The sequence below is a fragment of the Triticum urartu genome, chromosome 4, assembly GCF_003073215.2.
Source record: "Triticum urartu cultivar G1812 chromosome 4, Tu2.1, whole genome shotgun sequence".
Lineage (NCBI taxonomy): Eukaryota > Viridiplantae > Streptophyta > Magnoliopsida > Poales > Poaceae > Triticum > Triticum urartu.
In genome coordinates, this window is record NC_053025.1 from 65,419,451 (window position 1) to 65,443,600 (window position 24,150).

General features: G+C 45.2%; 1 pseudogene; it reads right to left on the bottom strand.

The window, feature by feature from the left end:
- Positions 1-506: 506 nt before the first annotated feature.
- Positions 507-22,908, bottom strand: LOC125554608 (annotated as a pseudogene).
- Between the last annotated feature and the right edge of the window lie 1,242 nt (positions 22,909-24,150).

A 24,150-nucleotide genomic window follows, 5' to 3' on the forward strand; every position in this document is an offset into this window, starting at 1 on the left:
ATTAGTTATCACTGAAATGAATGTATCTAGGCGTATTTCAATGCTAAAATAAATCCGTTTGGGCAACAGCTAATATGGGACATAGGGAGTTTGAATCATGTTGTCCTCCCGATGGATAGATTGTTGTTTGAACAGATGGAATATGAGTCATAGCGATGGCACTCACACTGATGCTACTGTTTTGGTTTCGGTGTTTCCACTACAAATCGCGCCTACTCATATTTCATCTACTTACAAACAAGTTTTTCCAAGAACATTTATGTTGCAATTGAGAACCTATAGTTGCTAGACTTTCAAATTGCTTGAAAATAACCCCCAAAAAATGCTTGAAAATAACAATTAAATTGCTTTTATTCCATCAAATGAAGCTCAGATATTATGATACGTGAGCATTTTGTTCTTGTAAAATTATGGACGCAACTGACAACAAATTCAAACATCAGGTAGCACATCACTTATTGCATACATTAACTACAAACTTAACCCTTTGCCGCCACATCGATAGTTTAGGAGACGGTTGAATAGAGATCATCGATAACAACACGAACCGCTATCGGGATTCGTACCCAATGGCTGCCTCCGTCGTGCCACACCAAATTATCAAATGAGTAATCGCCTTGGATCTTTCGTGTTTCCTTGAAGCTCACCTTGAAAGACTGTGAGCTTGTATCCTTGCCAAACACCAACACCATAGGTTTGACCAGCATATCAACTCCAGCAGGGGGCTCAACAAATGCTTTATACACAGAATCAGCTTGGCCCACATTGGTGACAGTCCTTGATACTGTTTCCGATGACTTGAGATTTGGGATGGCGATTAATGGGAGATTTAGGTCAAACAAAGATTTCTGTGTTGCTATACAACTACTGTTTGTATCTGACCCAAGCATGCAGTTGAACAATTTCTGGTAATCTGAAGCATCGATGTCGTATATAAGTCCAGGACCACTTGCATGAGTCGGATTAATAAATCCAGCTCCATAATCAAAAGGATTTGCAATATTATTTGGGGTTGCATCAGCTAGTAACGGGACACCGTTGTTGTCTATAATGTATGCTGCAAAACAACTTAGTTCTATTAAAAAATGCATTATGAACATATGATTTTCTTTTTGGACATATAATGTTCAACATACTTCGAATTCTATGGGAAGATGTTGTTATCCTAATAATATAATTAGCCTATCCCCACCGGTTGTCATTAGTGCTGATTTGAAAGCAGCAGGTTACCAGTCTGGATGGAGTGACTTGAGCACAGCTATAATGCCGGATACATGTGGGCAAGCCATCGATGTCCCTGAATCGAAGAAGTAGAGCCCCAGTTCCTTGTAAATACCAACCTGTGGCGCCACTGCTAAAATATTCACCCCCCGTAGAGCAACGTCAGGCTGTTTACAATGCAGTGTGAAGGTATCATTTCATATGTTAAGAACAGTGATATGTTAACGACACAAAGATCAACAAATTTATGATGTAAAAACTGTAATTTTGCAGTATATACCTTGAGCACTGCAGGATAGACGAAGCTTGGACCCCTTGATGAGAAAGCTGCAATCTTTGGAGTAAGAAATCCACTACCACTTGTTGTTTGACTTACAGAAACCTTTGCTACCAGATCCTGACTGGTACTGTTGAGAAGGAGAAGTGTTTAAGGCCAACTAAAGTACCAAATATGCACGTACATTCTGAATAACAAGAGTAAATTTCACAAAACTGCAATTTTTAATGCACAAAGTGAAGGAAATATTCCCTAGAGGCAATAATAAAGTTGCTATTTATATTTCCTTATATCATGATAAATGTTTATTATTCATGCTAGAATTGTATTAACTGGAAACTTAGTACATGTGTGAAAACATAGACAAACTGAGTGTCACTAGTATGCCTCTACTTAACTAGCTCGTTAATCAAATATGGTTAAGTTTCCTAACCATTGACATGAGTTGTCATTTCATTAATAGGATCACATCATTAGAGAATGATGTGATTGGCTTGACCCATCCGTTAGCTTAGCGCGATGATCGTTTAGTATGTTGCTATTGCTTTGTTCATAACTTATACATGTTCCTATGACTATGAGATTATGCAACTCCCGAATACCGGAGGAACATTTAGTATATGGTATCAGAGAGGATAAACCCTAGAAGCTAGCCTATGGTATGATTGTATATTTTCCTATGGACTAAAACCCTCCGGTTGATATAGACACCGGAGGGGGGCTAGGGTTACACAAGGTCGGTTACAAAGGAGGAGATATCCATATCCGTATTGCCTAGCTTGCCTTCCACGCCAAGTAGAGTCCCATCCGGACACGGGACAAAGTCTTCAATCTTGTATCTTCATAGTCCAATAGTCCGGCCAAAGGATATAGTCCGGCTGTCCGGAGACCCCCTAATCCAGGACTCCCTCAGTAGCCCCTGAACCAGGCTTCAATGATGATGAGTCCGGTGTGCAGTGTTTTCTTCGGCATTGCAAGGCGGGTTCCTCCTTCAAATACACCACGGAAGAGTTTGAATACAAGGATAGTGTCCGACCCTACAAAATAAGTTCCACATACCACCGTAGAGAGAATAATATTTCCACAAATCTAATCTGTTGACGCGTTTTGGCAGCATGACATCACGCCACGGCCCGTTAATTATTAGAACCGTTTTTCTTTAATCAGCCCGCACATAACGCGAGGCGGTTTCTTGACACGTCTTGTCAAAGCAGAGATCGTGTTCCCCTTATCACGGGATTCTCATCAATACAAACGTGGGTAACCCAACCGTGCTTGTTGGTATGACTCCTAGATCTTAGGTAAGTCTCGAACGGCCACGAGGAGGACGCCTGATATTCATCCCCTTTATAAAGGGACAAGGCCTTTTGTTTTTCCCTCTTGTGCTCAATCGAATCCTTCCCCCGCCTCGAGTTCTAACACCCAAAGCTCAGGTCAGGTGCTTCGGACCTTCAATCATGTCCGGATCCAGCCTTTAAGGCCGGTGGGTGCCTTCCTCCGCCACGGAGGAGGACATCAAGAAGTTGAGGGAGGCCAGATATCTGACCGCCGAAATTTCGCATAGGCTGCCCGCCCGAGGGCAGGTCGTCCCTACTCCCGAACCCAACGAGAGCATTGTGTTCGTCTCCCACTTCCTCCGAGGACTAGGCCTCGCTCTGGATCCCTTTGTCAGGGGTCTTATGTTCTATTATGGTCTGGATTTTCATGATCTGGCCCCAGATTCCCTTCTTCTCATCTCGTCATTTATTGTCGTGTGTGAGGCCTTCCTCCGCGTTACCCCTCACTTCGGCATGTGGCTCAAGACCTTCGATGTGAAGCCGAAGATGGTCGAGGGGCAGTACGAAGCGTGCGGAGGTGCTTTAATAAGCAAAATTGCTGACGCTCCATGGCCAAAGGGTTCCTTTCCAGAGGTGTCCGGATTGTGGCAACGGGAGTGGTTTTACGTCACAACTCCTCGAAGTGCCAAATGGGTAGCTGCCCCCACCTTTCGCTCGGGCCCCCCCACCACAACTGATGTCATGGATCAACAGGGGGCTGAGCTGGGGTCCAGCCAAGGACGTGCCAATACTGCAGAGCCGTATCCGAGATCTCTTCGAGGGAGATTTCAGTCTGGTTAAGGTAATGCAAGTTATGGTGGTTCGTCAAGTCCAGCCTTGCAAACGCCGGCCCCTCCACATGTGGGAATTCAACCCGGAAGGACCGCGCACTATTCAGAATTTCCTCGGCATGACGCACGAGGAGATGTGCAAATTGTTCTTCGGAGCCCAAATAGAGTTTCCGGACACTATCGAGGACGTGGGCCTGAGCTGCAACCGCCCTGCTGCCCAAGTAAGTAATCCCCTGGCCGAACACACTATCCTTTTGTTTATCATGACATCATTCTGACGAATTGCTCTTTGACCAGGATTGGATAGCAAAGACGAACATGATCCGGTGTTCGGCCCCCCTTCCTGAAGGCTTGGACAATCCGGTGCTGGAAAAGATGCTCGAGCCAGCACCTCGTCTAGTGCCCTCAAAGGAAGATGAAGGGGGGAATAAAAAGGGCGAAAGCGGGCCTCCATCGCTACCTATTCCAATCGAAGGAATGAGCGCCTCCGCGAGGGAGGATAACCAAGGGGAAGAATCTAACATTCTCCCTCCCCGGGGAAGGAAGAGGACTACCTCTGAAGATCCGGAAACTAAGGTTTCCAAACGGGAGAAGAAATCTCCGCCAGAGGGTCCTGCCTCGGAGGGTATTCTTGCCGCACAATGTCCGCGCGGGGATCAGCTCTCTACCGAGCTGTAAGTAATCAAAAAGTACTTAATAGTGAAGATATCCTACCTTGCTTGTGAAGACAATAACCGATGCTTGTAAATTGTAGTCCAAATCGCAGCTCTTCTCGACAGAGTTCATCTTCGGGGGATCTTCTTCCGGGGATGATGGAGAGCAAAACGCCTCCCCAGACTCCCCAGCTCAAGAAGCGGGCGACCTTGAAGTGTCGTCGCGAAGGGTATCTCCGGATCCAATATCGCCGGAAGATAACCCTTTGGCTGCCCGGCATCCCCAGTATCCGGCTCCTGAGGAGAGCGACATCAAGGGTCCGTACAGTGTGCGGTCGGACATGCTGAAGGATCTTCTGGGGCAAGCTGTCGTCTCGGAAGCACATCGTACGCTAATGGGTACGGTAATTGAAAGGATTTCATCCGCTGAAAGCTGTTTGCACGAAGCTTTTATGAGTCTGCTAAAAGGCTTCGAGGTACGTGAAATAATGTATGCCTTTAACAGTACCACATACGTTAGGTATGCCCATGCAGATAGTAGCCCCTGAGACTCTAGTTGTCGTCGAGAACGGTGGCAAACAGAGGATCATAGTGCCAGGTAATAACCAGACCGCCTTTATGTGTAGGTGGTTGAAGCTCCGGTGGCTAGCCGGACTGATGGGTTTGCCGAACTAAAGCGGCAGCTGGATGCGGCAGATGCCGACATCGTGCTTGTCAACAAGCGGCTTGATGAGGCACAGGGTGAGTGATTTTTTCTGGTGATCATCACATAGTAAGTGCAGCATGATGCCAGTATCTTTAATATGTTGTGACTACAGATGGAGCTGCCACCGTGGAGACCCTTCGAGCGGAGCTTGCCCGAGCCAAGGAGCAAGCGAGGAGTAGCAATGCGGCCGCTTTAAAGGCGGTCAAAGAGTTAAGAGCCAAACAGGCCGCGCATTGCAAGAGCAAGGAAAAAATAGCCAAGATGGCTGTAGAATTAAAAGATGCTGCTGACCATTACCGACTTCTTGAAGAAGAAGACCGGGCGAAAGCGACGGACCTGGAGAAGGCCCGGGTGGCTGCCAAGGAAGCCCGCTACAAAATTAGAGCGATGAAGGAGGAGCTGAATCAAGCTGCACATATCATGTCTGGGAAGCCCTTCTTGTTGTGGACTAAGTTCGGAGATCCAAAGTATGCTCCTCTAGACCGGCTATGCAGTTCTGCGGACGAGTACATGGATTTGATTGCAAGTGCTACTGATGCAACCGAGTACTTCAAGGATCAGAAAGGTCCCGAAGTGGAGAAGCTGTTCTGGTCACAGTTTCACGCTCCAGTCCGTCCACTGCTGCCGAATGAGCGATTGACCGGTTGGGCCAAGCTCCATAGGTTGTCCGGACTTGCCATGAGGTCCGTTGTGGATCACCTGTGACCGGGAGGGCCAAGGCCGAGTAGCTACTTCAGCTTAGTGCAACAATTCTTTGAGGCCGTGCCACGCATCGATGCTGTAAAGAGATCAACGTGCATAGAAGGTGCGCGGATGGCCCTTGCCCGTGTCAAAACATACTGGGCGGAGATGGAGGCCACCACTATTGCGGCACAGGGTTCGGCCATAGGCCGAGTGGCTGCCAAGCACTACTTTGAAGAAGTCCTTGAAGGCGCTCGCTCGATAGAGGCTCAGTGCTCGAAGAATATTATTTTCTAGTGACATGTAGTCCCATTGTACAAACAATGTTTTTCTGAATTAATCAAGGCTGTATTTATACTTTTGCCCGAAAGTACTATGATGCCTCCTGTGCGGCCGTTTATGTATATATGTATATAACCTGAAATTTTGCAGTAGTTGGCTTCCGCACCCACGCATATAATGCGGGGGTGTTCGCAAAATATGCATATCCACACTTGATCCAATGTCTTGGTCCATTAAGGAGGTGATAGCGTAGCGAACAAGGCAATCAGACTATATTGCTTTAACACTTTCACTTAGCCATAGGAGTTTGACAGTGTGGCTACTATATAGCCCCTGGTACTTCTGCGCTCGTCCGAATACGGTGCGCGTACGTACATGACCGGGAAACGGCCCTTCGTTAATTCGGAGGAATCCCGAAGATTCCTATTAGTCATCGAGTGGTTGACAAGTCTCTTGCTATATCATGATAGTCAGTTTTCGGCTTTCTCTACTGAGGTGCTCATCCGGACGAACCAGGGCACAATCGCAGTAGTTCTCCCAGTGCTACCTTAGCGATATAACGGAGCGTAAGGTACCAAAACGTGAGAGCCGGGCAAACCCAACATTTGACCAAAGACATGATTCAGAGCTGATGCATATAGGGCCAAAATCGCGACACCGAACACTCCCTAAGGTGTTTGGTCTTTATAACATATACCGGGCTAAACAATGCCCTTTATAAGAAACCCCATGTATTCAGGTACGTGCAAAATCCTGGCGTGGCCACATGCCAATAACGCCGGCATCCTTCTCGGTTGTGTGGAGTATCCGGAGGATGTGAGCAACAAGAGACAGTAAAAAAGGTTTACGCAGGGCCTTAATCTAAAAAGAAACCTTTTGGCGGGTCCCTGCTGCACGTCTACACCTGTGTCTCCGTTGTGCCATGTCCTGGACGGGTGTAGCACGATTGTAACCTGCAAAAAGGAAAGAACTTAGATGAAGGTTGCCGTGCCGAAAAGAAGAATGAGTTATCAGAATTCCAGAGAAGCCTAGTTGAGCCGGGCTGGCCGTGATTACACGTGGGAAGCCCCTGGTATCGCTTTATGAGGGTTTGAAAACCAATCTTATACATGTATGATGGAACGCCGGACTCGTCTAACCGTGTCCGTGGTCTTGACGACCTGCCATTTTTCTGGTTGGTGAGGCCGTCTAGTGTGTGGTTGTTAGAGCCGCCGCGTCCTCTTCCGTATGTGAAGAACGGTTGGTATTTCCGCTAAATGTAATGATGCCTCGTGGACCGGGCATCTTGAGCTTGATAAAAGCATAATGCGGTATTGCGTTAAAACGAGCGAAAGCCGCCCTTCCGAGTAGTGCTTGAAAATCACTTCGGAATGGAGCGATGTGAAAAGTTAATGTTTCACTTCGGAAGTTATCAGGAGAACCGAATACCACCTCTAGTAGTAGAGAGCCCGTACAGTGGGCCTCTTGGCCTGGTATTACTCCCTTGAAGGTAGTATTACTGTGGCTTATTTGTGTCGGGTCTATCCCCATTTTGCGGACTGTGTCTTGATATATCAGATTGAGATCACTGCCGCCGTCCATGAGGACCCTTGTGAAATGGTACCCATTTATTATTGGGTCTAACACCAAGGCCGCCAGTCCTTCGCGCCGGATATGTGTATCGTGATCCCTACGATCAAAAGTGATTGGGCAGGCCAACCAGGGGTTGGACCTAGGGGTGACGGGCTCGATGGCGCGTGTGCATCGGAGTGCGTGATTGCTTCTCCTCCTTGTCACATTGATCATGTTTACTGTTTTAACCTCTGGTGGGAATTTTTTTCTGTCCTCCGGCGCTTTGCTGGCGAGGTTAATCCTCGTCTTCGCTTGGTGTCTCCTCCCCTTTGTGTTCAGCGTTTAGCTTACCGGCCTACTTGAAGACCCAACATTCTCTGTGGGTATGATTTGCAGGTTTGTCTGGGGTGCCGTGAATTTGACAGAGCTTGTCAAGAATTTTATTTAGGCTAGATTGTCCTTCTCTGCTGCCTTTGAAAGGCTTTTTCTGCTGACCTGGTCGGGAGCCCCTGAATCCGGCGTTTACCGCCGTATTATCTAGGCTACCTTCTTTATTTCGACGCTTGTTTTTGTTGCGTCGTGGTTTACCATTGCCATCCCTTACTTCGGATGTGCTTGGGTCGCTGGTGCTGCTACGGGCCAACTAGCTGTCTTTGCCCGCACAAAAGCGGGTCATGAGGCTTGTTAGGGCTGCCATTGTTCTTGGTTTTTCTTGACCGAGGTGTCTGGCGAGCCATTCGTCTCGGACGCTGTGTTTAAAAGCTACTCCAAAGCTTTCGGGCGGACTCTCCGGATTGTTGGATTATGTGACTTAAACGTCTGCATCCGGAGGTCGGACATAAGTCCCTTTAAAATTGGCCCGGAAAGCGTCCTCGAGCTCCTCCCAACCTCTAATTGAGTTTTCGGGGAGGCTTTTCAGCCAGTGCCTAGCTGGCCCTTTAAGCTTGAGGGGCAAGTATTTAATGGCATGGAGATCGTCTCCACGAGCCATATGAATATGGAGGATGAAGTCCTCTATCCAGACTCCAGGGTCTGCGGTTCCGTCATACGCCTCTATGTCCACTGGTTTGAATCCTTCTGGGAATTTGTGATCCAACACCTCATCAGTGAAACATAGTGGGTGTGCGGCACCCCTGTATTGGGATGCGCCATAGTGTTCGGACGGTTGTAGTATTCGGTGCTGGTTGTGTACCGTAGCGTGCTTCCTAGATCCATAGATAGATCTGGTCGCGTCGGATTTTTGACGCAAGTTCTCACGTAGAACGTGTGTTGACTTATGCGTGACTTTGTTAGCCGCTCTATCGCGTTCATGGGGTGGTGGATCCGGCCGGTTGGCCGTATCACTTATTGGCTGTATGGGCTCTAAGGCCTCGTCGTCGAATTCTAGTAATAGCTTGCGCTTTGGATAGCTATTTGGGTGGTAGCTTCTACCATACTTTTTTACTTTGTTCCACTTGTTGTTGAGTGTATCTTGTGCAACCTTGAGCCTTTGCTTCTGTTTCTTCAGGCTTCTCGCTGTGGCAGTAAGCCTTCTGCGGAGGTTCTCTTGCTCCAAGTGTGTTTCCGGGATGATGGGTGCATCATCGTCCGGACTGTTTTCTTCCCTAGATGGGGATTGATGATGCTTATCTTTGGCGTCATCATGTTCGGACGTCGGATCCGTACTATGTTTGTTGTTTGCATCTTGATCGTTTCCTGCCACTGGGGTGGTGCAGTTGTCGTCTTTTCCAGAGTCGCGTGGACTATTGTTATCGCTGTTTTTGCTATGGCGGGACTTAGGGCGGCGCCGCTGACGTCGGCGCTTGGGTTGCTTCTTGGAGGGGTCATCCTCCGCTTTCTCGTCGCCATTGGCTTCGTTGGGGGTGTCCACCATGTACACATCATGTGATGAAGTAGCGGTCCAGTGCCCTGTGGGCGGTGGTTCTGGTTCGTCTCCGGCTTCGTCGTCCATACCGTCGAAGTCCTCGGAGCCGAAGTCGAGCATGTCAGTTAAGTCGTCGACAGTGGCTACTAAGTGGGTGGTGAGTGGGCGCGAATTTCTTCGTCGTCCACATCCCATTCTAGCCGTACATAGTTCGGCCAAGGTTCTCCTGACAGGGATAGAGACCTTAATGAATTTAGGACATCTCCAAAAGGTGAGTGCTGAAAGATATCCGCGGAGGTGAACTCCATGATCGGCGCCCAGTCGGACTCGACGGGCGCGGATACGAGCGGCTCGGAGTCCGTGACCGAAGATGAATCCAGTGGTTCGGCAACACGGCTCTCGTAAGGGGTGAAGTCAGTATCCGGCTCTATCACCGCTGAGAGTGTGGCCTCCATGGCGGGGTCCATCCCTCCGCTCTCGGATTGCGTGACTTGTTCCAGGTTAAAAACCGGAGTAGCTGCGGATGCGATCTCCCGAACACTGTCCGACGGTAGAGTTACGTCTTGCTCGTCGTGACTGTGCGGCGCGTCCGACATGGGCTCGAATCCGTCGAAGATCAAGTCTTCGTGGACATCGGCCGTGTAGTTCAAGTTTCCAAATCTGACCTGATGGCCAGGGGCGTAGCTCTCAATCTGCTCCAGATGGCCAAGCGAATTGGCCCGCAGTGCAAAGCCGTCGAATATGAAGATCTGTCCGGGGAGGAAAGCCTCACCCTGGACCGCATTGCTAGCAATGATCGAAGAAGCCATCGAGCCTTATGGTGATGACACAGAGGAACTCTCATGAAAGCACCAATGTCGGTGTCAAAACCGGTGGATCTCGGGTAGGGGGTCCCGAACTGTGCGTCCAAGGCGGATGGTAACATGAGGCAGGGGACACAATGTTTTACCCAGGTTCGGACCCTCTCGATGGAGGTAATACCCTACGTCCTGCTTGATTGTTCTTGATGATATGAGTATTACAAGAGTTGATCTACCACGAGATCAGAGAGGATAAACCCTAGAAGCTAGCCTATGGTATGATTGTATATTTTCCTATGGACTAAAACCCTCCGGTTGATATAGACACCGGAGGGGGGCTAGGGTTACACAAGGTCGGTTACAAAGGAGGAGATATCCATATCCGTATTGCCTAGCTTGCCTTCCACGCCAAGTAGAGTCCCATCCGGACACGGGACAAAGTCTTCAATCTTGTATCTTCATAGTCCAATAGTCCGGCCAAAGGTTATAGTCCGGCTGTCCAGAGACCCCCTAATCCAGGACTCACTCAGAGATTGAACTGGGTATTGAGATACCGACGATCGAATCTTGGGCAAGTAACATACCGATGACAAAGGGAACAACATATATTGTTATGCGGTTTGACCGATAAAGATCTTCGTATAATATGTAGGAACCAATATGAGCATCTAGGTTTCACTATTGGTTATTGACTGAAGATGAGTCTCGGTCATGTCTACATAGTTCTCGAACCGTAGGGTCTGCACGCTTAACATTCGATGACGATCGGTATTATGAGTTTATGTTTTTTGATGTGCCGAAGATAGTTCGGAGTCCCGGATATGATCACGGACATGATGAGGAGTCTCGAAATGGTCGAGACATATAGATCGATATATTGGAAGGCTATGTTTGGACATCGGAAAGGTTCCAGATGAGTTCGGGCATTTACCAGAGTACCGGGGGGTTACTGGAACCACCCGGGGAGTCAATGGGCCTTATCGGGCCTTAGTGGGAGAGAGGAGGAGGCGGCCAAGGTGGAGGGCGCGCCCCCCAAGCCCAATCTGAGTTGGGTGGGGGGTTGCCCCCCTTTCCTTCCCTCTCTCTCCCCCTTCCTTCCTCTCCTACTCCAACTAGGGAAAAGGGAATCCTACTCCCATGGGGAGTAGGACTCCCCCCTTGGGCGCGCCTTGAGAGGGTCGGCCCTCCCCTCCTACACTCCTTTATATACAAGGGAGGGGGCACCCCATAGACACACAAGTTAATTGTTTAGCCATGTGCGGTGCCCCCTCCATAGATTTCCACCTCTTTCATATCGTTGTAGTGCTTAGGCGAAGCCTTGCGTCGGTAACTTCATCATCACCATCATCATGCCATTTGCTACCTCTTGAGCACTGCGTTGGTTTTCCCTTGAAGAGGAAAGGGTGATGCAGTAAAGCAGCATAAGTATTTCCCTCATTTTTTGAGAACCAAGGTATCAATCCAATAGGAGACCACGCGCGAGTCACCTCATACCTACACAAACAAATAAGAACCTCGCAAACAAATAAGAACCTCGCAAACAAACACCCCTAGCTAGGCATAAAAATGAAGATAGATCTAGGTATTGCCATCTTTGGTAGGCAATTATTCAATATGACACCTATAACTCCTAGGAGTTTCTTTCTTTTTATTAATTATCAAACTCCTAGGCACGAAATCGAGAAAATCATTTGTAGCAAAAGGTTCCTTAAGGATAGTGAGAAAGTTGGGGTGAACACTTATGGATTTGAGGTCCGCATTTTCCTTACTAGAAGTTTCACCCTTATTTTTAGGAACATACATCAATTTGGAAATATTAGCATTAGGAGGAGTGTTTTTCACGGAACAAAAGGCAGACCCAAGGTTGGTAATAATATCCTCAAATTTATCAATTCTAGTGGAATCTTGATCTATCTTTTCATTAACCATAGGTCCCTTTTCTTTAATTTTTTTTAAGAGCAACTCCTACCTTAGATCCGTATTGGGTAATTTGGTTGTGGATCTTTCTATCCAAATTTTCAATTAACTCTATGGTGGCAACTTTATTTTCAATGATTTCAAGCCATTGCATAACATGTTCCAAAGTTATGATAGTTCCGTTAACCAAAAGAGGAGGTGGGCCAAACAAATCTATCATAGCATTGTAAGAATCAAAAGTATGGCTACCCAAGAAATTCCCTCCGGTAATGGTATCAAGAATATATCTATTCCAAGGAGTGATGCCTACATAAAAATTGCAAAGAAGAACAGAAGTAGATTGCTTCCTAGTAGATCTATTTTGCGCATTGCAAATTCTGTACCAAGCATCTTTTAGATTTTCTCCCTCCCTTTGTTTAAAATTAAGAACTTTATTCTCGGGAGACAAAGGAGTAGATAAAGGAACAGCCATAACGACGAAGAAAGCGGAAAAGAGGCGAACGGAAAGAGGGCGAATAAAACGGCAAGGGTGAAGTGGGGGAGAGGAAAACGAGAGGCAAATGGCAAATAATGTAATGCGAAGGATACGAGTTGTGATGGGTACTTGGTATGTCTTGACTTGGCGTAGATCTCCCCGGCAACGGCGCCAGAAATCCTTCTTGCTACCTCTTCAGCACTGCGTTGGTTTTCCCTTGAAGATGAAAGGGTGATGCAGTAAAGCAGCGTAAGTATTTCCCTCAGTTTTTGAGAACCAAGGTATCAATCGAGTAGGAGACCACGCGCAAGTCACCTTGTACCTACACAAACAAATAAGAACCTCGCAACCAACGCGATAAAGGGGTTGTCAATCCCTTCACTGCCACTTGCAAGAGTGAGATCTGATAGAGATGATAATAATAAGATAAATATTTTTGGTATTTTTATGATATAGATTGAAAGTAAAGATTGAAAAATAAAATAGATTGAAAACTTGTATGATGGAAAATAGACCTGGGGGCCATAGGTTTCACTAGTGGCTTCTCTCAATATAGCATAAGTATTACGGTGGGTGAACAAATTACTGTCGAGCAATTGATAGAAAAGAGAATAATTATGAGAATATCTAGGTATGATCATGTATATAGGCATCACGTCCGTGACAAGTAGACCGACTCCTGCCTGCATCTACTACTATTACTCCACACATCGACTGCTATACAGCATGCATCTAGAGTATTAAGTTCATAAGAATAGAGTAACGCCTTAAGAAAGATGACATGATGTAGAGGGATAAACTCATGCAATATGATGTAAACCCCATCTTTTTATCCTCGATGGCAACAATACAATACGTGTCATTTCCCTTTCTGTCACTGGGATCGAGCACTACAAGATTGAACCCAAAGCTAAGCACTTCTCCCATTGCAAGAAAGATCAATCTAGTAGGCCAAACCAAACTAATAATTCAAAGAGACTTGCAAAGATAAACCAATCATACATAAAAGAATTCAGAGAAGATTCAAATATTGTTCATAGATAAACTTGATCATAAACCCACAATTCATCGGATCTCGATAAACACACCACAAAAAAAGATTACATCGATTAGATCTCCAAGAGAATTGAGGAGAACTTTGTATTGAGATCCAAATAGAGAGAAGAAGCTATCTAGCTACTAGCTATGGACCCAATGGTCTGAGGTAAACTACTCACACATCATCAGAGGGGCCATGGAGTTGATGTAGAGGCCCTTCGTGATCAATGCCCCCTCCGACGGAGCTCCGGAAAAGGCCCCAAGATGGGATCTCTTGGGTACAGAAGGTTGCGGCGGTGGAAATAGGGTTTCGTGGTGCTCCTAGATGTTTTCGGGGTATGTCAATATATATAGGAGGAAGAAGTAGGTTGGTGGAGCAACAAGGGGCCCATGAGGGTGGAGGGCGCGCTCAGGGGGGTGGGCGCCCCCTTGCCTCGTGGCCGCCTCGTTGATTGCTTGACGTCCACTCCAAGTCCCCTTGATCACGTTTGTTCCAAAAACCATGCTCCCGAAGGTTTCATTCCGTTTGGACTCCGTTTGATATTCCTTTTCTACGAAACACTGAAATAGGCAAAAACAGCAATTTGGGCCGGGCCTTCGATTAATAGGTTAGTCCAAAAAATAATATAAAAATGTAAAATAAAGCCCATTAACATCCAAAACAGATAATATAATAGCATGGAACAATCAAAAATTATAGATACATTGGCGACGTATCACCGTCGTGCTGACGAAACTCTTCCTCGACCTCAGCTGGATCTAGAGTTCGTGGGACGTCACCGAGCTCAACACGTGCAGATCGTGGAGGTGTCGTACCTCCGGTGCTAGGATCGGTCGGATCATGAAGACGTACGACTACATCAACCACGTTGTCGGCTTATGGTCTACGAGGGTACGTCGACTACACTCTCCCCTCTCGTTGCTATGCACCTAGATGGATCTTGCATGTGCATAGGAAATTTTTGAAATTACTGCATTCCCCAACAGTGGCATCCGAGCCAGGTCTATGCATAGATGTTATATGCACGAGTAGAACACAAATGAGTTGTGGGCGTGAGTATACACATATTGCTTGCTGTCACTAGTTGATTCTTGATTCAGCGATATTGTTGGATGAAGCGGCTCAGACCGACATTACGCGTACGCTTACATGAGAATTGTTCTACTGACGTGCTTCACACACAGGTGGCTAGTGGGTGTCTGTTTCTCCAACTTTAGTTGAATCGGTTTCAATGAACATGGTTCTTTCTGAAGATCAAAAAGAAATCACTATACTACGTTGTGGTTTTTGATGCATAGGTAAGAACGGTTCTTGCTAGAAGCCCGTAGTAGCCACATAAAACTTACAACAACAAAGTAGAGGACGTCTATTTGCAAGGCATGTTGTGATGTGATATGGTCAAGACGTGATTATATAAACTGTTGTATGAGATGATCATGTTTTGTAACACAGTTATCGGCAACTGGCAGGAGCCATATTGTTGTCGCTTTATTGTATGAAATGTAATCGCCATGTAATTGCTTTACTTTATCACTAAGCGGTAGCGATAGTCGTAGAAGCAATAGTTGGCGAGACAACAACGATGCTTTGATGGAGATCAAGGTTTCAAGACGGTGACGATGGTGATCATGACGGTGCTTTGGAGATGGAGATCAAAGGCACAAGATGATGATGGCCATATCATATCACTTATATTTGATTGCATGTGATGTTTATCCTTTATGCATCTTATTTTGCTTAGTTCGGCGGTAGCATTATAAGATGATCTCTCACTAAATTTCAAGGTACAAGTGTTCTCCCTGAGTATGCATCGTTGCTACAGTTCATCGTGCCGAGACACCACGTGATGATCGGGTGTGATAAGCTCTACGTTCACATACAACGGGTGCAAGCCAGTTTTGCACACGCAAAATACTCGGGTTAAACTTGATGAGCCTAGCATATGTAGATATGGCCTCGGAACATTGAGACCGAAAGGTCGAGCGTGAATCATATAGTAGATATGATCAACATAGTGATGTTCACCATTGAAAACTACTCCATCTCATGTGATGATTGGACATGGTTTAGTTGATATGGATCACGTGATCACTTAGATGATTATAGGGATGTCTATCTAAGTGGGAGTTCTTAAGTAATATGATTAATTGAACTTTAATTTATCATGAACTTAGTACCTGATAGTATTTTGCATGTCTATGTTGTTGTAGATAGCCCGTGCTGTTGTTCCATTGAATTTTAATGCGTTCCTAGAGAAAGCTAAGTTGAAAGATGATGGTAGCAATTACACGGACTAGGTCCGTAACTTGAGGATTATCCTCATTGTTGCAAAGAAGAATTATGTCCTAGAAGCACCACTGGGTGACAAGCCTGCTGCAAATGCTGTTGACAACATTAAGAATGTCTGGCAGAGCAAAGCTGATGACTACTCGATAGTTCATTGTGCCATGCTTTACGGCTTAGAACCGGGACTCCAACGATGTTTTGAACATCATGGAGCATATGAGATGGTCCAGGAGTTGAAGTTAATATTTCAAGAAAATGCCTAGATTGAGAGATATGAAGTCTCCAAAAAGTTCTATAGCTGCAAAATGGAGGAGAATAGTTCTATCAGTGAACATATACTCAGAATGTCTGGGTACCACAACCACTTGACTCAGTTGGGAGTTAATCTTCCTGATGATAGTGTCATTGACAGAGTTCTTCAATCACTGCCACCAAGCTACAAGAGCTTCATGATGAACTATAATACGCAAGGGATGGATAAGACAATTCCCGAGATCTTCGCAATGCTAAAGGCTGCGAAGGTAGAAATCAAGAAGGAGCATCAAGTGTTGATGGTCAACAAGACCACCAGTTTCAAGAAGAAGGGCAAAGGGAAGAAGGGGAACTTCAAGAAGAACAACAAGCAAGTTGCTACTCAAGTGAAGAAGCCCAAGTCTGGATCTAAGCCGGAGACTGAGTGCTTCTACTTCAAAGGGACTGGTCACTGGAAGCGGAACTGCCCCAAGTATTTGGCGGATAAGAAGGATGGCAAAGTGAAAGGTATATTTGATATACATGTTATTGATGTGTACCTTACTAATGCTCGCAGTAGTGCCTGGGTATTTTATACTGGTTCTGTTGCTAATATTTGCAACTAGAAACAGGGGCTACTGATTAAGCGAAGATTGGCTAAGGACGAGGTGACGATGGGCCTGGGAAATGGTTCCAAAGTCGATGTGATCGTCGTCGACACGCTACCTCTACATCTACCTTCTGATTAGTCTTAGACCTAAATAATTGTTATTTGGTGCCAGCGTTAAGCATGAACATTATATCTGGATCTTGTTTGATGCGAGACGGTTATTCATTTAAATCAGAGAATAATGGTTGTTCTATTTATGTGAGTAATATATTTTATGGTCATGCACCCTTGATGAGTGGTCTATTTTTACTAAATCTCGATAGTAGTGATACACATATTCATAGTATTGAAGCCAAAAGATAAAAGTTTAATAATGATAGTGCAAATTATTTGTGGAACTGCCGTTTAGGTCATATTGGTGTAAAGCGCATGAAGAAACTCCATGCTGATGGACTTTTGGAATCACTTGATGCTTGCGAACCATATCTCATGTGCAAGATGACTAAGACTCCGTTCTTCGGAACAATGGAACGAGCAACAGACTTATTGGAAATAATACATATTGATGTATGCGGTCCGATGAGTGTTGATGCTCGGGCGGGTATCGTTATTTTCTAACCTTCGCAGATGATTTGAGAAGATATGGGTATATCTACTTGATGAAACATAAGTCTGAAACATTTGAAAAGTTCAAAGAATTTTAGAGTGAAGTGGAAAATCATCATAACAAGAAAACAAAGTTTCTACTATCTGATCGTGGAGGAGAATATTTGAGTTACGAGTTTGGTCTTCATTTGAAACAATGCAGAATAGTTTCACAACTCACGCCACCTGGAACACCACAGCGTAATGGTGTGTCCAAACGCCGTAACCGCACTTTATTAGATATGGTGCGATCTATGATGTCTCTTACTGATTTACCGCTATCGTTTTGGGGTTATGCTTTAGAGACGGCTGCATTCACGTTAAATAGGGCACCATCGAAATCCGTTGAGACGACACCTTGTGAACTGTGGTTTGGCAAGAAACCCAAGTTGTCGCTTGTTAAAGTTTGGGGCTGCGATGCTTATGTGAAAAAGCTTCAACCTAATAAGCTCGAACCCAAATCGGAGAAATGTGTCTTCATAGGATACCCAAAAGAGACTGTTGGGTACACCTTCTATCACAGATCCAAAGGCAAGATATTCGTTGCTAAGAATGGATCCTTTCTAGAGAAGGAGTTTCTCTCGAAAGAAGTGAGTGGAAGGAAAGTAGAACTTCATGAGGTAACTGTACCTGCTCCCTTATTGGAAAGTAGTTCATCACAGAAATCAGTTCCAGTGATTCCTACACCAGTAAGTGAGGAAGCTAATGATGATGATCATGAAACTTCTGATCAAGTTACTACCTCATAGGTCAACCAGAGTAAGATCTGCAGCAGAGTCGTACGGTAATCCCGTTCTGGAGGTCATGTTACTTGACCATGATGAACCTAGGAACTATGAGGAAGTGATGATGAGCCCAGATTCCACAAAATGGCTTGAGTCCATGAAATCTGAGATGGGATCCATGTATGAGAACAAAGTGTGGACTTTGGTTACTTGCCCGATGATCGGCAAGTCATAGAGAATAAATGGATCTTCAAGAAGAAGACTGACGCTGACGGTAATATTACTGTCTACAAAGCTCGACTTGTTGCGAAAGGTTTTCAACAAGTTCAAGGAGTTGACTACGATGAGACCTTCTCACCCGTAGCAATGCTTAAGTCCGTCCGAATCATGTTAGCAATTGCCGCATTTTATTATTATGAAATTTGGCAAATGGATGTCAAAACTGCATTCCTTAATGGATATCTTAAAGAAGAGTTGTATATGATGCAACCAGAAGGTTTTGTCGATCCAAAAGGTGCTAACAAAGTGTGCAAGCTCCAACGATCCATTTATGGACTGGTGCAAGCCTCTCGGAGTTGGAATATGCATTTTGATAGTGTGATCAAAGCATATGGTTTTATACAGACTTTTGGAGAAGCCTGTATTTACAAGAAAGTGAGTGGGAGCTCTGTAGCATTTCTGATATTATATGTTGATGACATATTGTTGATCGGAAATGATACTGAATTTCTGAATAGCATAAAAGTATACTTGAATAAGAATTTTTCAATGAAAGACCTATATAGATAGATCAAGACGCTTAATTGGACTTTCACAAAGCACATACCTTGATAAAGTTTTGAATAAGTTCAAAATGGATCAAGCAAAGAAAGGGTTCTTGCGTGTGTTACAAGGTGTGAAGTTGAGTCAGACTCAATGGTTGACCACTTCAGAAGATAGCGAGAAAATGAAAGTCATTCCCTATGCTTCAGCCATAGGTTCTATCATGTATGCAATGTTGTGTACCAGACCTGATGTGTGCCTTGCTATTAGTTTAGCAGGGAGGTACCAAAGTAATCGAGGAGTGGATCACTGGACAGCAGTCAAGAATATCCTGAAATACCTGAAAAGGACTAAGGATATGTTTCTCGTTTATGGAGGTGACAAAGAGCTCATCGTAAATGGTTACATCGATGCAAGCTTTGACATTGATCCGGATGACTCTAAGTCACAAACTGGATACGTATTTTTATTGAATGGTGGAGCTATCATTTGGTGCAGTTCCAAGCAGAGCCACATGGCGGGATCTACATGTCAAGCGGAGTACATAGCTGCTTCAGAAGCAGCAAATGAAGGAGTTCATATCCAATCTAGGTGTCATACCTAGTGCATGGGGTCTAATGAAAATCTTTTGTGACAGTACTGGTGCAATTGCCTTGGCAAAGGAATCCAGATTTCACAACAGAACCAAGCACATCAAGAGATGCTTCAATTCCATCCGCGATCAAGTCAAGGAGGGAGACATAGAGATTTGCAAGATACATATGGATCTGAATGTTGCAGACCCGTTGAATAAGCCTCTCTCACGAGCAAAACATGATCAACACTAAGACTCCATGGGTGCTAGAATCATTACTGTGTAAATCTAGATTATTGACTCTAGTGCAAGTGGGAGACTGGAGGAAATATGCCCTAGAGGCAATAATAAAGTTGTTATTTATATTTCCTAATATCATGATAAATGTTTATTATTCATGCTAGAATTGTATTAACCAGAAACTTATTGCATGTGTGAATACATAGACAAACAGAGTGTCACTAGTATGCCTCTACTTGACTAGCTCGTTAATCAAAGATGGTTAAGTTTCCTAACCATTGACATGAGTTGTCATTTGATTAACGGGATCACATCATTAGAGAATGATGTGATTCACTTGACCCATCCATTAGCTTAGCACGATGATTGTTTAGTTTGTTGCTATTGCTTTGTTCATAACTTAAACATGTTCCTATGACTATGAGATTATACAACTCCCGAATACTGGAGGAACACTTAGTGTGCTATCAAACGTCAAAACGTAACTTGGTGACTATACAAATGCTCTAGAGGTGTGTCCGATGGTGTTTGTTGAGTTGGCATAGATCGAGATTAGGATTTGTCACTCCGTGTATCGGAGAGGTATCTCTGGGCCCTCTCGGTAATGCACATCACTATAAGCCTTGCAAGCAATGTGACTAATGAGTTAGTTACGGGATGTTGCATTACGGAACGAGTAAAGAGACTTACTGGTAACGAGATTGAACTAGGTATTGAGATACCAACGATCGAATCTCGGGCAAGTAACATACCGATGACAAGGGGAACAACGTATGTTGTTATGCGGTTTGACCGATAAAGATCTTCATAGAATATGTAGGAACCAATATGAGCATCCAGGTTCCGCTATTGGTTATTGACCGGAGATGAGTCTCGGTCATGTCTACATAGTTCTCGAACCCGTAGGGTCCACACGCTTAACGTTCGATGACGATCGGTTTTATGAGTTTATGTGTTTTGATGTACCGAAGGTAGTTCCGAGTCCCGGATATGATCACGGACATGACGAGGAGTCTCGAAATGGTCGAGACATAAAGATCGATATATTGGAAGGCTATGTTTGGACATCGGAAGGGTTCCAGATGAGTTCGGGCATTTACCGGAGTACCGGGGGCTTACCGGAACCCCCCGGGGAGTCAATGGGCCTTATTGGGCCTTAGTGGGAGAGAGGAGGAGGCGGACAAGGTGGAGGGCGCGCCCCCCAAGACCAATCCGAATTGGGTGGGGGTCGGCCCCCTTTCCTTCCCTCTCTCTCCCCCTTCCTTCCTCTCCTACTCCAACTAGGGAAAGGGGAATCCTACTCCCCTAGGATTCCCCCCTTGGGTGCGCCATGAGAGGGCCGACCCTCCCCTCCTCAACTCCTTTATATACAGGGGAGTGGGGCACCCCATAGACACACAAGTTGATTGTTTAGCCTTGTGCGGTGCCCCCTCCACAAATTTCCACCTCGGTCATATCGTTGTAGTGCTTAGGCGAAGCCCTGCGTCGGTAACTTCATTATCACCGTCATCACGCCGTCATGCTGATGAAACTCTCCCTTGACCTTATCTGGATCTAGAGTTTGTGGGACGTCACCGAGCTGAACATGTGTAGACCACGGAGGTGCCGTACCTACGGTGCTAGGATCGGTCGGATCGTGAAGACGTACGGCTACATCAACCGCGTTGTCATAACACTTCCGCTTACGGTCTATGAGGGTACGTGGATTACACTCTCCCCTCCCGTTGCAATGCATCCCCTAGATGGATCTTGCGTGTGCGTAGGAATTTTTTTGAAATTACTGCGTTCCCAACACAAAGTATCACAAAATAACAGGTTGAAGAACAAATTTCACAGAATAGAACATTAGTCTATACTCTACCGGTTTATTGATCAAACATATCCCATAACTATTTATATAAGAATTGTGTGATTGTGCTTATGTAAGACTTGGTTTTGTGAAAATACATCACACTCCTGTAGTCAATAGTACATAAATCTGTTTATGTGAAATTAGTCTTTAAATTTGTAGTTTTGTGATGCACGTTATCCCTAAATAGTTATGTGAAATTGGTATTTATATATGTAGTTTGGTAATAGGCTGTTACAAAATTTATTTAGAAGACAAATGTCCCATAGAAAAACATTACATTAAGATAGACATCAAGGTAACTTTTGAACAAGCATGACTAACCATTAACCAACATATATTTTCAATAAATCATACCTGCAATTAGCAATTGTGCATTGTAGGATTAGGGTTTCCTAACATGTTTACTGTTTAGGGAACACGACTACTCCGTGGTAGGTTCGATTATTAGTAGTACCTACTTGAAAAGGGTCAAACAGGTTTTGTCTAGTTTTCTGAACCCTGGGTTGGACTACCCCACAAATGTCTTACCAGTTTACTGATGTGTAGTAGTAATGGATGCGTAGCATTTCACAAGTTATTCGTGCTCTCTTAGTCATGGTGTCTCTCCAATATTTTCATTTTTTCTCTAGAACTTATGTTTATGTATTTACTTTTGGATACTGTAACCTACATTTTATGATTTTAAATAAAATGAACACCAAAAAAATCCATACCTATTCCCAACCCCCAAAATTGTTGTCCATCAGAAGGGATTAACCCACGAGAAAATTTAGGAATCTTTGCAAAGACTTGCTCCTAAAGGAAACGACATGTGAAATTATAGTACATGCCATGTATTAAAGTGCACAAGGTACAATATCTAAACCTTTAGTAACATCTCATACTCAATCAACCATAGCTCCGGTTTGTGTTGCATACTGTAATTCTCAGGGTAGAAGAAACAATATCAACCATCTATGATAATCTAAAGGCAACACTGGTTTAGCATTGAGACGTGACCACACCCATTGTTAACCAACTTTGGAAAGTGCATAACTATTACATAATCCTACCATTTAGAAATTCCTATTCCCTCTGAGGATTTTTTTAATTTCCTAGTGTACATCAATGTGCACGGATAAAATATTCTCTTGAAAATCTTGGTGCTACATACTTAGCTGCTAATCCTGTGTTTCATGCAAGAACCAAGCTACATACTTAATGGCAGAAATTATTGTTGGGGAACATAGTAATTCAAAAAAATTCCTACAATCACGCAAGATCTAACTAGGAGATGCATAGCAACAAGAGGGGAGAGTGTGTCCACGTACCCTCGTAGACCGAAAGCGGAAGCGTCATGTAACGCGGTTGATGTAGTCGAACGTCTTCACGATCCAACCGATCCAAGTACCGAACGTACGGCACCTCCATCTTCCGCACACGTTCAGCATGATGATGTCCCACGAGCTCTTGATCCAGTAGAAGGGCGAGCGAGAGTTTCGTTAGCACGACGGCGTGATGATGGTGTTCGTGATGGATCCGCGCAGGGCTTCGCCTAAGCACTACGACAATATGACTGGGGTGGTAAACTGTGGAGGGGGGCATTGCACATGGCTAAGAGAAATCTTGGTGTGCCCCCTGCCCCCATATATAAAGGGGGGAGGAGGAGGTGGCCAGCCCAAGGGGGGCGCGCCAAGGGGGGAGTCCTACTTGGACTCCTAGTCCAAGTAGGATTCGGGCCCCCTCCTTCCAACTAACGGGAAGGGAAAGGGGGTAGAGGGAGAAGGAAAGGGGGGCCGTGCCCCCAACCCTAGTCCAATTAGGTTTGGGCTTGGGGGGCTGTCGGTGTCAAAACCGGCGGATCTCGGGTAGGGGGTCCCGAACTATGCGTCTAAGGCGGATGGTAACAGGAGGAAGGGGACACAATGTTTTACCCAGGTTCGGGCCCTCTTGATGGAGGTAAAACCCTACGTCCTGCTTGATTTATTCTTGACGATATGGGTATTACAAGAGTTGATCTACCACGAGATCAGAGAGGCTAAACCCTAGAAGCTAGCCTATGGTATGATTGTTTGCTGTCCTATGGACTAAACCCTCCGGTTTATATAGACACCGGAGGGGGCTAGGGTTACACAAGGTCGGTTACAAAGGAGGAGATATACATATCCGTATTGCCTAGCTTGCCTTCCACGCCAAGTAGAGTCCCATCCGGACACGGAACGAAGTCTTCAATCTTGTATCTTCATAGTCCAACAGTCCGGCCAAAGGATATAGTCTGGCTGTCCAGAGACCCCCTAATCCAGGACTCCCTCAGTAGCCCCTGAACCAGGCTTCAATGACGACGAGTCCGACGCGCAGTGTTGTCTTAGGCATTGCAAGGCGGGTTCCTCCTCCGGATATACCACAGAAGAGTTCAAATAAAGGATAGTGTTCGACCCTACAAAATAAGTTCCACATACCACCATAGAGAGAATAATATTTCCACAAATCTAATCTGCTGACATGTTTAGGCAACATGACATCATGCCATGGCTCGGCGATTATTCGAACCGTTTTTGCCCCGCACATAGCGAGGCAGTTTCTTGACACGTCTTGTCAAAGCAGAGATCGTGTTCCCCTTATTGCGGGATTCTCATCAATACGGACGTGGGTAACCCAACCGCACCATCAATT